General features: G+C 41.2%; 1 long non-coding RNA gene across 1 annotated transcript in view; it reads right to left on the reverse strand.

Annotated features, from left to right (window-relative positions):
• Positions 1–350: 350 nt before the first annotated feature.
• The window catches only part of LOC148900930 (uncharacterized), a 16114-nt gene continuing 2839 nt past the window's right edge, over positions 351–13625 (reverse strand). The window contains exons 2-3 of the long non-coding RNA XR_016114586.1: positions 683–759; positions 351–466 (exon numbers count right to left, since the gene is read on the reverse strand). This is a non-coding gene — a long non-coding RNA (uncharacterized LOC148900930). The remainder of the gene's footprint in view (positions 467–682; positions 760–13625) is intronic.

The following is a 13625-nucleotide window of genomic DNA, read 5'->3' on the forward strand; positions in this document are numbered from 1 at the left end:
TAGCCCAGCCGTACACCCACAATTAGATCCACCATCCATTATTGATGAAAGCTTTGATTAGAATCCGCGCCGGAAAAGAACAAGCAGTCCATTGTCATTAAACAGCACTTCCAGCAAGTCAAAACACAGCAGTCGGACATGCGCTTTAAACATCCTGGTGAGGTTATGACGAGGCTCCGCGAGAGAGCAGATGCTGAAGGCTTCTCAGCAGACAGACAATTTTACCTGTGGGCCTTAATGACTTACAGGGGAGGAGGAAGAGAGAGACGACTACAACGGATTCCGCATGCAGGAAACAGATGTAGGAGATAAATAAAGTAAGTGGACCGCGGCCATGTCGGCCCGGGCTATGATGAGTCAGTGTGGGGCCTTGTTCCAATTATAACCGGTCGCTTTATCAGGAAATATGTACTCACATGAAAGCCGGGAGGGGGCGACACGGCATTAGAGGCCAATCAGCTGTTGCCTAGCGGAAAGATGATGCATCACTTCATATCAAAAGCCTCGCTAATGAGCACCGGATTCGTCATACCGCAATGTGCATCCATATATTATGTGGAAGGTGGTTTCAAATTAAAGGAGAAACATGCACAAAGGAGTGGAAAGATTCACTCAGAGGAGAAACCCAACACCGTCACTGGCAACCTCAACTATGCTGACCTCCAGTGGTTTATCTACTTACCTGGCAGGTGCACTCCATTAAGTCCCAATCCGAAATCCGACAAATGCCCTGTATGGTTTGATGTCAATTTCTGTATTCTGAAGCGGGGACAAAGAGAGGAACATTTGGTCACTCTTTACTGACTTTTTTTCTCCATAGGAAATAAAGGAAATGATCTGCATAGGGCAAATATTCATAGTCAGGACACATTAAAGGACAACCGCCATCTTTTTTTGTTTCCTAACTGACATCAGAAAAACGTTGTATAACATCTAATATACCCAAAACACGCAGGCTGATATTTTTAGTCAAATGCAAAACACCAATAAAAATGAGTGTCCCAAAACTACTTCAAAATGACCTCAGAGTTGCCGAGTTTCAGAAGGTCCCGCCCCCTTGTTCGTGACGTCACGCCATGACATCTTGCCTGGCTCTAGAATCAAAACAATGGCTTCCAATTTGGAGAAGATGCTTTCTTGTTACTCATCCAGTTATGAATATGATTCAAATAGTTCTTAAGAGGAAAGCATAAATGTTTGCAATCGATTAAAGAAGTCCTTCTGTCTCATTTTGAGGCGTCTGCCTGTCTCTTTAATGTTTAAACCACCTCCCCTCACTGCTGCGTTCTTGAGCAATCACGTGGCTTGACGTCATCCTATTTGAGAGTGTAAAAAGCCCTTTTTTTTCACTGCTCCCCCCAAACTGTCCGTCATGGTCATTAAAGCAATTATCAATAAGAGACAAACAATTCACTTCTGGAGTCTGGGCTCGGCGTTAAGGTACAAAAATCAATATGCACCCCCACCTGGCTGTCTCATATCATCCCGCCCCGAAAAGACAGAACAAAATGTTGCAGTATGATAGATGACGACTGCCGTCATGTGGATTATGTAATGGGCCAGATGATAAGGACTTGCATGGACTTCCAATTAGGACAAAAAGATGAGCGGGCTGTTATTGAACGTTGACGTCGGGGAGGAGTGAGATGAGTGACAGGTGAAATTAAGGGTGAAATTAAGAGCGAAATGAGGGTTTGATCCCCCGGAGCGTCCAATCAATCACCTTCATTGTGCACCATGCCGGACGACAGTTGGCTTCATGTCCTGATCAAGTGCACAGATTACGGCGCTGAGCAAAACAAGCAGCTGCTGCGGGAGAAATCACTCGTTGCGTTTTTCAGAATCGTCCTCAGATTGACCGACACCCCGTCCAGTGGTCTTTGTAGTGATTCACATAGTTTACTGAATATAGCCGGCATAGGATCGGCTATGACTCAAAGTCACGAGAACCCTGCAAGTGACGAGCAGTTGGTCCAGAGCATAGTGGTTCACATAGCTCACTTTCAAGCACAAGTTCACTGCAAATTACTGATTTTCTAGTGAATCCAGAGTGTAATGGTTCACATAACATATTTTATCAAAAAGGGACAGAGTCCTTCCTTTCCTACTCAGAAAACTGAGGTCTTTTAGGGTTCAGGGGTCACTCCTGAAGACCTTCTATGACTCTGTGGTTGCTTCAGCCCTCCACTATGGAATTGTCTGCTGGTCAGGCTGTAACCCCGGGTCAAGAGAGCCAGTTCTGTCCTGAGCTGCTCACTGGACTCTCTGGATGAGGTGGGCAACAGACGGACGTTAGCTAAAGTCAAAGCTATAATGGACAGCCCCTCCCACCCTGACAGCAATGGGTAGCTCTTTCAGCCAGAGACTGTCACACCTGCGCTGCAAGAAGGAGTGGTACCGCGGCTCGTTCCTACCGACTGCTTCTTAATAATCACACGTGGAAAAAAGAAGAAAAAAAATACCAGTCCAGGTAGTAGTCTGTCTTTGTAATGGTTCACATATATGACCTGAAGTAGCCATACAGTTTAACTTGGCATCAAGCGCAGAATTTAGTGGTTCACAAAGTTCAGGTAGGTGGCGTGATCTCAATTCCCACGCCCAGTGCTGTTCAAAGGGTACTGTCCCTTTGGCTGCCTATCAAATAGTCCAAGGATATAGTGATTCACCTCGCTGGCAACCACAAAGGTGATGAGTGATCAATTCCGACTCCATTAATTGCACTCAGTCCATCCAAGATGTGATCAGTGTTTGTAGAAGTTCACTTAGTTGATTCTTGGACACAGGATAAGTGGTGTCCAAATTCGATGGTGCAGATGGCAAACATTTGATAATGTAGACTCTACATTATCAAATGTAGAGTGTAAAGGCGGCTGAATCCCTCACACTTTTGACCTTGTGTCCTCACACTCGGCAGTGATCCATCTTAATGCTGCGCGCTGGTAAAGAGGTCAAGATGGAGGAGAACATATCATTCAGCGTCTAATCATTCCATCAAGCCGGGCACACGTATAGTGTTTGCGGGGCGTCAGGTAGGTGGACCCCGGCCAAACACAAGGTGTCACGCCAGGCGCCAATGAACGCACAATGGCCATCCATCAATCTTCCTCGCCCCCTTGTCTCCCGACCAACTACAACGTCCATTTCGGGCCAATTTTGGCCCGTGGGCCGACTCATTCATCAGCCCTGAGCTCATTTGCAATCAGGCTGGCGCGCTGAAGAGAGGAAAACAAGAGCACGGGTGCAAAATATTGACTGTGAAGGCCTCCAATGACGTGGGGCTCTGAAATTTTGCTCCAGGCACGGGCCTATTGCTGGGCTGGGCTCTTTATCAACGTGGCGGCGTCTCGTTTATTCCGCTGACGGATTGCTCATCAAATGGGTTTTCGAACCCGGGGTCTGTAAGACACAGCTTGGGGAAGATTCACGTTATATATCCATCCATTCATTGCCAGTTGACATGCAACACTTTGGTTCCTTTGAGGGGAAAAACATGTCTTGGATGTTTAGGTTTCAAAGAGTCCAAAATCCATGCCATGCAAAAGATTTTTTTACACCTGCAAACTATGACTTTCGGAGGTCTGGGTTCCTCATTTTGAGGACCAGCGGATTATTGGGTGCGGTGGAACAGATGCGCCGGAGGGTGGTTTTTTTTCGGGGTCCCCTACAACCGGTTCACGGGGGTTTAAGTAAGAGTGAAAGTCGCTTTAAACAGAGCAAGGGAGACCAGCTGCTACCGTCGGGCCCCCCGACTATTACTTTCTGTGGCCCCCACTCCGACTTTGATGTTTTAACAATCCATACATATTGATTCAGACTGATAATAAACAATTTGATTAGCCTCTTTCAACGGGGGCTGTCATTTCAATCACTCGCGCCGCTCCGACGGAGTGGAAGTGAGTGGCTGGGGTGGGAGGGGACGTGGGATTCAGTCGGGTGGGGGGGACAAGAAAAGGGAATCCAGCCCTGATTAGGCCTCCGCCTTTGGTGGATTGGACAAGACAGCTGAGCTGCCGGGTTATTAACTCCCTCAGAAAATTCTCAGCCTCCTCTCAGGCCCGCCTGAATACCGCGATCCGGATCGATAAGCAATCTCCGGTGTGTACCAAATGCCTGCTGGATTCATTTGTCTCCCGGCAGCCTCGCCCGCCAACGGACAATACACCTGCAACCCCACAGCTCCCACCCCCTTACCCGTTCCTCACCCTCCTTTCCTTACATCGCTCACGTTTCACTCACTGGAGTCTCTGTCACTTTTTAAATAATGACCGGGGAAGGGGAGGAGGTGTCGGGGGCATGCGAACAACTGCCTGCCTCGATTTCATCACAACGAGTCGCGATCCTGGACGGGCCCACGGGTCACCCAGCTGTCTTGGGGGAGGTGGGTGACACTAACTTAAGGGAGGGAAGAGCTGAGGTAGGGGATCAGTGGTGCGGGGTGCACAGTAGCATCAGGAGGCACAGATGTCCCCATTCGTATGAATGAACAGTCCCTTGACAGGCTTCAGGTAGAAGTGTACACACTACATCAGATGTTGGCAAACTTTTTTCACCTCAAGAATCAGCACGGTGAGTAGAAATCGATCCCACACGAGATGCATACGAGCCAGAAAGTGAATCACTACAAAGACGGGTGACACCTTGGACAATCACGGCGGTCTGATGAACAGTCAATCTCAGCGTGACTGTGAATGCTCAAGTGAGTGAGAACGGAGCCCACGCCAGCTGCATGAAAGTGAGCGATGCAAACCACTAAAAAGACGGAGTCGTAGGCAATCAGAGGGAGACTATGACAGGAATTGATCCTGTGGAAGATGAAAGTTGACTATGAGAAGCACGTCCAGGGCAGGTAATAATGTATCTGTTTTTCTTTCCATGGATTGTGAAATGTTCAATGGTGATTTTCTCACAACCGACCAAGACTTCTTTTGTAAGTGGACATTCTATATCAGCCCCCCGTGACATCATTAAGAAATGATTCTCACTCTAGCGACAAAATCAACGATGTGAAGAACTAAAGACTTGACTCGTTGCCATTCAATGGCATGCTGACTGTGAACCGCACATTGAGTTTGAATTCAGTCCACACGACGTGCACATTGATGGGTTAAAAATGAACCTTGCCTCTGGTTCATGGCTCTTAACGGTGTTAGAAGATGGTAGTAAAATCAGCAGGAACCAAGGTGTTGAACAAAAAAGATTATTTTAATCTTGTAGACAGCAGCGACTTTGTGAGGTCTGTTGAGGAGGGTCGGAGAGAGAGAGATGGGGCGTGTTGGGAGTGCTTTTATAAAGGCGGACAGGATGTGACGTCATGTGAAGACGGATAGGATGTGACGTCATGTAAAGGCGGGCAGGATGTGACATGACAGGAGGTCCAAGAAAAACAAAGTGATGCGAAAGGAAATAGAATAGATGTTTAAAATGTGTTTTTATAGCGAATTGCCTTAACAAGTTGATGTAACCACTACAACGGTCCATTGGTCATTCACAGGATCACTATAAACACCAAGTGTTGATGTACTCCGTATCATAGTCTCCTGTTTAATTCAGGCTGGATAACCAATGTGAACCACCACAAAGTTCCTGGATTGATCAATTATCGAGAGACCAAGAGATGGAATTGATCCCAACACAAACGTGAACCACTACATCAAGCAAATGAACTACATAAAGCGAGTCAGCCATGTGACAGCCTGGATGATTACCAGTTGACGAAAGTGCATTTAGGAAGAATGTCCATGAAAGTCAACCATGTGAACTAGAGTTGTCACAAACCAATATTTGGAGAATTGATTTATTATTCTGTCGATTAATCAAATAATCTGGGAAAATGTTAATTTGCATTTAAGGGTATTACCAACTATTTTAGTTAGTTCAGTTAGTAGCCACAATTTACTGAAGGATATCAACAATTTTTACTCATTCACTGCCAGACGTGCAAAAATGTGTCCACTCCAGTGCCAGGGTTTTTGTCATTTTCACTCAAATTCCAGGACCTACAGAATATTGACTTTTAGGACTACATAAACATTCAATGCAGCGTAAGAGACCTTAGCCCAGGGGTGTCAAAGTCATTTTTTGCAGCGGGCCACATTGTAGTTATAGCTTCCTCTCGAGGGTCGTAATGAATTTGGGGAAGCCATTAGACTGTTTAATCCATTCCACATATTACATATAGAGCGCCCAACAAATTAATGAATAACTACTTTTCAAATCTGAAGTCAAGAGTAATGACTGTTATTGTGGTTTACATTAAAAAAATATGAAATTCTGGTTAGGATTTTAGCAAGCATCATGGAATTTTACAAATTTGATTTGCTTTCGTGGGCCGAAAAAAAATGATGTGGTTGGCCAGATTTGGCCCCTGGGCCTTAACTTTGACACCCGTGCCTTAGAAGAAAAAAATAGTTAATTCCTAAATTATATGGGTCTGGAGTAAAATCAGGTGCAAGTGGTGGTGGCTGTACAAAAGGCAAATGATTCCCCCTGGGGGATGGGAAAAACATTGCCAGAGGTTTGACCAGCATTTGATCGGCACCTTCCCCCCGCAAGAAAAACCAAAACCCGAACAAATTCGGGGACGGAGCTCCACGTCATATTTTTGCAGAGAACGAGTTAAGTTAAACAATTGTTCGGAATCGTTACTGCTGAAAATAGTTGTAGATTCATTTCATCAGTGATTCATTTTGACACCACGACAAAAACGACGACAAACTTGCACTGGGTGTGCTGCCTTTGTGAGACCGAGGAGATGGATTTACACCGTGATTGTGTTTGCTGATTTGGCAGAGCTGCAGCTGATAACTTTTAGTGATCTGCAGCATCATTGATCTCCTTGATGGATTTATCGGTGGGGAGATGCGTACATGGGGGGGGGGGGGTTGGGAAGCGAATTCGGAAAGCTGACTTCTGCGATACTTGGTGGGGGCTCGGAGGTTGATGTGAAGCAGCTATCGTACCTGCGCACTCATTTTTCAGCTTTGATTTTTTTTCTGTTCTTTTTTTGGGGGTAGGGGGTTGGTCTCCCGTCGCTCTTTTCCTCCCGGAGGGAATTGTCTGTCAATGAAGGAGGGCAAGCGGCATATTTCTTAATTGGGGGAGTGAAACAATGCACGCAAAGGAGAAACCTGGCGGATGTTTGTACTTACTTATCACAAGCATCAAGCTCACAATCACAAAGTTGAAAGGGGACATGAAGTTATTAAAAGGAGCTCGGTCAAAATTTTTCATGCGACAAACATGCAGCAGACAGCAAGCAAAAGGAATGAGGAGGAGGTGGGGCAGACCAAACAGGAAGTGCCGCAAAAATGTATATCAGGATGTTTTTTTATGTATTTATTTTTTTTAATCAGTCAAAGATGGCCTCACTCATTAGGGGTTGATTGCATCACTGTTTTTTTTTTTTTTTTTTCCTCTGCGGGATCACAAACAGCGAAGAAAAACTGAACGATGTACAGTGAACCCTTGTTTATCGCGGGAAATATGTTCCAAAAATAGCCTGCGAAGTACAATGTAGTCAGCTTTTTTTAATATATTTTTTTACATTGCAAAACTGTACATACTGCAAAATAAAACAAAAAAATAAAACCTCTTTTTTAATAGTTTAAAGAATGGTGTTGTAAAACAAGATTTTGCAAAGTTGTTTATTTTTTTTCTTCCATGTCCCCTTAGGGGCTCCGTACATTCATAGAGGAAAATAACAGATAATATGATGATATGAGCTATGCCGGATTATCTGAAAAATTGAAACTCATTGAATTGATCAATGAATATAGTCATTGGGGTAAAAACTAAAAAAAAATAATATTTTATATCAATCACTGCCATTCTCGATAAAGTGCTGGTCAGACCACTGGCACTATTTTTTTCCCTTCCATGAGGGGGGCAGCATTGGCCTTTTGTACAGCCGCCCTCATTTCAAGCACATATAACTCCAGACCCATACAACTTATCAATTAACTCTTCTGATGAAAGAAAAGTCCAATGTTTTTTTTTTTTTTTTTACGCTGCATTGAATGTTTATGTAGTCCTAAAACTCAATTTGAGTGAAAATGACAAAACGCCTGGCACTGGCGTGTGGCAGTGAATGAGTTAATCTTGCATTTGGGCTTTTGAATTTAAGATGTGAACAAAAAAGGTAATGGGAATGAACTCGAACGTTTCAAGTCAAGATATGTGGAAGGAAGTATATAAGTAAGGGCTTTTATTTTGAAAATTCGGGAATGTTGGAAATAGAAAAGTTATTTTGAATAAGCTGGACACACTGACGTTGATGCATTAAATATCAGAATATTGATGCTTTGAAAGAATATATAGTTTTTAACCCTTTCCGGTACTGCGGTTACTACAGTGGACAGCTTCTCAAGTTATCAGGTTAAAGGTTATCATTATTGGTGCATGATAGGGTTTTAAGACGATCAAAATTGCGATAAGAAAAAAAAAATGTTGCTGACCTTTTGGCGACCTTTTAGTCAACATTTTACACACATTTTTGAGATGGAGCGCACGATCTCAGACGAGACGGTGGCTAATACTGACGGACTCTAATGGATTGACTGTCAAACCTGATCTATCTAGCTATCTAGCTAGCTACCTAGCTAGCTAGCTACCTGGCTTATCCTGTGACTGTAAAGTGACCTTGAGACTTTTGAGAGGCACTTATAATTGAAATTTATTATTATTATTATTATTATTATTATTATCTATTTGCTATCTATTTGCAAACTAATAGCCTTCTATTACCTATCTGGCTGGCTAGCTAGCTATCTAGCTGAGTATCTATTGGCTATCTATTAGCTAGCTAGATAGCTAGCTAGCTACCTGGCTTATCCTGTGACTGTAAAGTGACCTTGAGACTTTTGAGAGGCACTTATAATTGAAATTTATTATTATTATTATTATTATTATTATTATTATTATTATTATCTATTTGCTATCTATTTGCAAACTATTAGCCTTCTATTACCTATCTGGCTGGCTAGCTAGCTATCTAGCTGAGTATCTATTGGCTATCTATTAGCTAGCTAGATAGCTAGCTAGCTACCTGGCTTATCCTGTGACTGTAAAGTGACCTTGAGACTTTTGAGAGGCACTTATAATTGAAATTTATTATTTTTATTATTATTATTATTATTATCTATTTGCTATCTATTTGCAAACTATTAGCCTTTTATTACCTATCTGGCTGGCTAGCTAGCTATCTAGCTGGGTATCTATTGGCTATCTATTAGCTAGCTTTGTATCTCTTTGAGTTACTTCCGGGTTGAGTGAACGCTGGCGCATGTAGCTGCCGCTGCTCACCCGCAGAAAAAATATCCTGTGACTGTAAAATGACCTTGAGAGTTTTGAAAGGCGCTTATAAATGAAATTTATTATTATTATATATATATATTTTTAATTATTATAAATCGGAAAATATGGTATGCTACATGAGGCTGTCTGCCTTTCACCAGGCGCTATCCTCTCCTCACCCTGTCAAGGTCGGTGGTTATGTGGAATCTATAAAACATCTCAATTGGGAAAGTTATTTGAATTCTTCCCTTTTTTTACGGCTTGTGGCTCACAAGTTCCCATTCCGTGCAGTTTTACCAATGAACCCTACTACATGGCGTTGAGCGTATGTCAGCAGATGAAATTACTGATGGTAATTGCTCCCATCCCACGCGTACATTTTTTTTTTTACATTGCAGTGCAGTGTTCTGTAGGAGATTCTTACTGGATTATTTAGTTAAAATAACAGAGCATCTTGCTCTCATGGAAATTTAGTATGACTTTTGACCAAGTTCAAATCACTGACTGAAAAAATAAGTAAATAAATTAACAAAATATACATCAGAAAATTCATTTGGATAAGCAGAAAAATGCGTCAAAGTTATGCTCTTTTGCTAATAAGTGACATAATGCGCAAAACCCTCTGATACAGAGAAACACTTTACATCTGTGTTGCATTTCTCCTCACCACCTCAAATACTTTCTGCGTGACTTGAAAGGTACTCAAATATTACGTTTTCCTCTCTCTCTCTCTCTCTCTCTGCCTGTCTCTCTCTCTCTCTATTTACACGCACTGCCAGCTTGACCGTTCAACTGATAAAAATATTCGAAGCGAGCATAGCAATATTTAGCATCTCATCTGATAGCATTTCTGCCTTAATGGAAGCTTTGAAGGACGTCTCCGGACAAGTTGTGTCCATAATTTGTAAAATGGCTTCAAATGACTTGTACTTAGCGTATTTTACAAAGATACCACCGCATATAGCTATATTTTACGTTTTAAGACTCGCGCTGAATATTCAGGAAGTCTTGTTTTTGAGTTGGTGACGAGTCCGTACGTGACGTCACTAAAGGACCGCCCCTGACCGTAAAAAAGACGCATTGTAGCGGTCCTTCCATCACGTCAATGTATGTTGCTGTACTTGTTTGGTCTGGGGACCTCGTGTTGGACCCAAAAGCCGCCAGAAGAGGGCGTCCAAGCTCCATATAAGGAATTTATCAGCCTGTGGAAACGAAGGTGGCCACAGGAGGTCGCCATTTTGTGCCTCTTTTTTTGTGTGAGAGATTTCCCCCCAATGTTGTCTCAAAATGACACAAATAAATTATTTAATCGATTGCAAACATGTATGCTTTCCTCTTCAGAACTATTTGAATCATATTCATAACTGGATGTGTGACAAGAAAGCATAATCTCCGAATCTGAAGCCATTGTTTTGATTCACTAGCAATGCAAGACGTCTTGGCGTGACGTCACGAACTAGGGGGCGGGACTTTCTGAAAATGTCCAATTCGCAGCTCAATTTTTTTTTGCAGATTTTGGACACTTTAAGTCATTTTTATTGGTGTTTTGCATTGGAATAAAAATATCTTTTTGGGTATTTTAGATGCTATAAAACGTTTTTCTGATGTCAGTTAAAAAACAAAAAAAGTGACGTCGGTTGTCCTTTAAGAGCCAATTCTAATTTTATTACATGGATTAAAAAAAGAAACACACACGGACACACATACAGTCACAGACCCCCCCCCCATCGTACCCTCAACTCTCCACATGGTGCCAACTCGTCTCACATTGTGTCTCTTTGACAGTGACGCTAACTTGCGAATAGGTAAGCCGCCCTCAGGCTTCGGTACTTCCACGTCCAGCTCCATCCAAATCACTTCTTGTCATCACAAAGTCATATCACGAATCCCGTCGCTAACGTGCAACACCCCCCACTTCCCCGGAGGTGGACAAAGACCCCAGTGGCCATGACATTAAACCTGTCCACTGCTACCATGAAACCTCTTCGGACCTGTAGGTGCCTTCCCGGCTGGTGAAGCTAAGCGTATTTGACTGGTTTTAGATTCGAGGCGGACAGCGGCAAACCTCGCCTGGCCCGAATGCATTCTATAATTATCTGCCACACCTTGTAGGAGGAAGTACACCCCGCTGAGAATCTGCCTCGGCGTCAAGCAAATGGCTTTCATAGTGACAAGGTCGCGAAACGGCTCCAAAGGGGGATGAAATAAGATTTAGATAGAATTTCAGGGAGAGGAGAGAAGTGGTTCGGGAAGGAAAAGAGGCTTTGACTGGAGGAAAAGAGAAAAAAAAAGTCAATTTGCGTGTTATTTTTTTAACTCATTCACTCCCATTCTCGAATTTATACTGGAATTGAAAAGCATGACGTGGAGCGCCATTTCCGAATTTGTTGAGGAGCCGATAAAGTGCTGGTCAGACCTCTGGCAATGTTTTTGCCTTCCACAAGGGCGCAGCATTTGCATTTTGACCATGTTAGCGCTTTGTTACAGCTTCAGCGGTTGTTAAAGCGCTATGAGTATGTATTGTATTTTACAGCTGCCCCCATTTCAAGCTCAGATAACTCCAGACCAATATAACTTAGGAATTAACTTTTTTTCCTGATGAAAGAAGAGAGTCTATGGTTTCTTGTGCTGAATTGAATATTCATGTAGTCCTAAAACTCAATATTCTGTGGGTCCTGCAATTTGAGCGAAAATGACAAAAACCCTGGCACTGGAGTGGACACATTTTTCCACATCGTCTGGCAGTGAATGAGTTAATGTGAAATTACTATTAAACTTACAAATTTCTGGACTTTGATTGACATTCGAGATGCATTGTTCTTTACACATTTTATACTTTATTCATCCATTCATTTATTCATGTATTCATTTATTCGTTGATTAATCCATTTGTTTTTTTAACCTATTCATTGATTCATGTGTACACATTTTATACTTTATTCATCCATTCATTTATTCATGTATTCATTTATTCGTTGATTAATCCATTTGTTTTTTTAACCTATTCATTGATTCATGTGTTCATGTTATTTATTTATTTATTTATTTATGTATTCATTTATTCATCTATTAATCTATTCATTTATTCATTTGTTTATTAGCTAGCGAGCTAGTTTTTATTTATTTGAGTTATTCCGGGTTGAGCGAATACTGGCGCATGTGGCTGCCGCTGCTCACCCACAGAAAAACTGATCCGGTGACCGTGAATTAACGTTGAGAGTTTTGAAAGGTGCTTACAAATTAAATGTATGATTATTATTATTATCGTTTATGTGTTTGTGTGTGTGTTTGCGTGTTTGTTTGTGTGTGTGTGTGTGTGTGTGTGTGTGTGTGTGTGTGCGTGTGCTTGTCTATGTGTGTGTGTGCGTGTGTTCGTGTGTGTGCGTGCGTGTGCGCGTGTGTGTGTTTGTGGGTGGGTGTGTGGGTGTTTGTGCGTATGTGTGTTTGTTTGTGTGTGTTTGTTTTGTTTATTTGTTTGTTCGTTTGTTTATTTATTTATTTATTTATTCGTTCATTCATAAAATAATAATAACAACACATTTCATTTATAAGCACCTTTCAAAACTCTCAAGGACACTTCACAGTCATTTATTTATTTATTTATTTATTTATTTATTTATTTATTTATTTATTTATGTATTTATTCATTCGTTCATTCATTCAATAATAATAACAACACATTTCATTTATAAGCACCTTTCAAAACTCTCAAGGACACTTCACAGTCATTTATTTATTTATTTATTTATTTATTCATTTATTTATTTCTTTATTTATGTATTTATTCATTCGTTCATTCATTCAATAATAATAACAACACATTTCATTTATAAGCACCTTTCAAAACTCTCAAGGACACTTCACAGTCAGTTATTTATTTATTTATCTATTTATTTATTTATTTATGTATTTATTCATTCGTTCTTTCATTCAATAATAATAATAACACATTTCATTTATAAGCACCTTTCAAAACTCTCAAGGACACTTCACAGTCAGTTATTTATTTATTTATTTATTTATTTATTTATTTATTCATTCGTTCATTCATTCAATAATAACAACACATTTCATTTATAAGCACCTTTCAAAACTCTCAAGGACACTTCACAGTCAGTTATTTATTTATTTATTTATTTATTTATTTATTTATTTATTTATTTATGTATTTATTCATTCGTTCATTCATAAAATAATAATAACAACACATTTCATTTATAAGCACCTTTCAAAACTCTCAAGGACACTTCACAGTCAGTTATTTATTTATTTATTTATTTATTTATGTATTTATTCATTCGTTCATTCATAAAATAATAATAACAACACATTTA

The sequence above is a fragment of the Hippocampus bargibanti genome, linkage group LG03, assembly GCF_051943395.1.
Source record: "Hippocampus bargibanti isolate YZ-2025 linkage group LG03, ASM5194339v1, whole genome shotgun sequence".
In the NCBI taxonomy this organism is placed as follows: Eukaryota; Metazoa; Chordata; class Actinopteri; order Syngnathiformes; family Syngnathidae; genus Hippocampus; species Hippocampus bargibanti.